Source organism: Belonocnema kinseyi, chromosome 1 (assembly GCF_010883055.1).
Source record: "Belonocnema kinseyi isolate 2016_QV_RU_SX_M_011 chromosome 1, B_treatae_v1, whole genome shotgun sequence".
In the NCBI taxonomy this organism is placed as follows: Eukaryota; Metazoa; Arthropoda; class Insecta; order Hymenoptera; family Cynipidae; genus Belonocnema; species Belonocnema kinseyi.
In genome coordinates, this window is record NC_046657.1 from 6,619,830 (window position 1) to 6,622,316 (window position 2,487).

Consider the following 2,487-nt stretch of genomic DNA (forward strand, 5'->3'; position numbering starts at 1 on the left):
GGAGGCAGAGGCTGGCAATGCGAGGCAAAGCAAGAAAATCTCATCATGCCTGCGAGGCGATGCGAGGCGAAACGAGGAAGGCTAGGCTATAAAAGCGAGCCGGTTAGAGATAAGGTGGGAATGAATGTAAGTTTTAAGAGATGGTTGTAAGAAAATTCTGTAAAAGATAGGAGTGTAAGCAAGCAGGCGGAAAAAAAACATTTTTCTATCTACTTGAAACGCAGAGAAGGCAAGATAGCCTGATATTATAAGAGAATCAGATCCAGACATAGTTTTAGTCAGCTACACAAAATTAAGCAACAAAAAAATTTAATATAGAAAACACAACCACACAAAAAAAGTGTGCGGACAATTGTGAAGAATGAACCCTTGCCTGATATTAACTTATCTAACATAACTTTACCCAACAGAACCTGACCTCACCTAACCTGAATCAACAGAAATTTATTGAACTACACGTAAAGCTCTGGAAGCATATTTTCCCAGTAGCAAATGTGTGCTACATCGAACGGGTCAACTCGAGCCTAACCTAGAAATAAATCTAACCTAGCCCAACCTAACCTAACCTCACGAAACACAATTAAACTGATTGTGTTGTCCCGATGTGTTTGCGGTACTGTTTCATTCAGCTTCGGCTTAACCTACATAGAAGTTTAGCCTATCCTAACCTAACAAAATCTGACCTAACCTAACCGATTACTTCGATTACTTCAAGTGGTTTATTAGTCCGTTAACGTCAGTGCAGTACACTAAAGACTTCTCTTCGTCTTTAACGAAAAACTTTCTGAATTCTTTGTCCCGGTCGCGATAGAATGAAACTTTTGTCTTTGGCTGTAGAAGATTTCTTCTTTTTTAGAAATGAAGCGGCAAATTCAGCGCCGTCTTTCGGTAATCCAAGATCTCTAATAAAATCATTCAGTTCTAGTTGCGACACTAATATTGGAACCTTCAATTTCATTTTATGCACGCCATGTTCGTCATCTTTTTCGTCATTTTCATCCGAATCATCAGAACTATTTTCTGCTCGATCACTGGTTTCACTACCGCCTCCATGACGTTGACTTTCAACTTCCACTCTATCATCTTCTAAAGCGCTTAAATCAGTCTGGCGTGCATTTTTATTGATTTCAATTGCTCTTGTGACTGTGCACACATTAATCTATGAAATGTTATTTTTATTTTTGGCGTTGAACCCTTTGACGGAATTCATGCAAAAGTAGCAGCCCTTCGCAATAACGAGGTTTTTCCATGTGGTTGGTGTAGAGTACTTGCGGTACTTTTCGTTGTTTGAATTTTGTAGACGATACGCTTTTCGTAAAGACTTTTCACTTCCTCGTCGATTGATTTTCGCAAACTGCTCACTTCATATTTACTGCAAATGTAACAGAATGAATCTGAGCTATTCTTGAGAAGATGCGATTGAGAAATGCTCGCGGTTTTTTTCCTTGTAGCATGAGACTCTACACCAACCAAGTGATCCATTAATGAAGAGCTACGGTTGCATGATTACGACGTCGGAGATCCCGCTTTCCCACCCTGACCAGACGTCGATACTAGGGTTTTTCCCTGCATCGTAATACACTTTTTACCTGTGAATGCCATGACGCCATGAAAGCCGTTTACCCAGGGACTCAGTCAATGTGGATCCGTTGCCCACCGTCACCACGTGGAGGTGCCCTGGTTACAGACACAGGCGAATAATGCTAGCAACAAGCGGTTACGAAACTCCAGAAATTTACTGCTATTAATGTCAAAATATGAAAGTACGCAAGAACAGGGTTGCCAGCGTAATCGCTTAGGTTAGGTCAGATTTTGTTAGGTTAGGATAGGCTAAACTTCTATGTAGGTTAAGCCGAAGCTGAATGAAACGGTACCGCAAACACATCGGGACAACACAATCGGTTTAATTGTGTTTCGTGAGGTTAGGTTAGGTTGGGCTAGGTTAGATTTATTTCTAGGTTAGGCTCGAGTTGACCCGTTCTATGTAGCACACATTTGCTACTGGGAAAATATGCTTCCAGAGCTTTACGTGTAGTTCAATAAATTTCTGTTGATTCAGGTTAGGTGAGGTCAGGTTCTGTTGGGTAAAGTTATGTTAGATAAGTTAATATCAGGCAAGGGTTCATTCTTCACAATTGTCCGCACACTTTTTTTGTGTGGTTGTGTTTTCTATATTAAATTTTTTTGTTGCTTAATTTTGTATCGCTGACTAAAACTATGTCTGGATCTGATTCTCTTATAATATCAGGCTATCTTGCCTTCTCTGCGTTTCAAGTAGATAGAAAAATGTTTTTTTTCCGCCTTCTTGCTTACACTCCTATCTTTTACAGAATTTTCTTACAACCATCTCTTAAAACGTACATTCATTCCCACCTTATCTCTAAGCGGCTCGCTTTTATAGCCTAGCCTTCCTCGTTTCGCCTCGCATCGCCTCGCAGGCATGATGAGATTTTCTTGCTTTGCCTCGCATTGCCAGCCTCTGCCTCC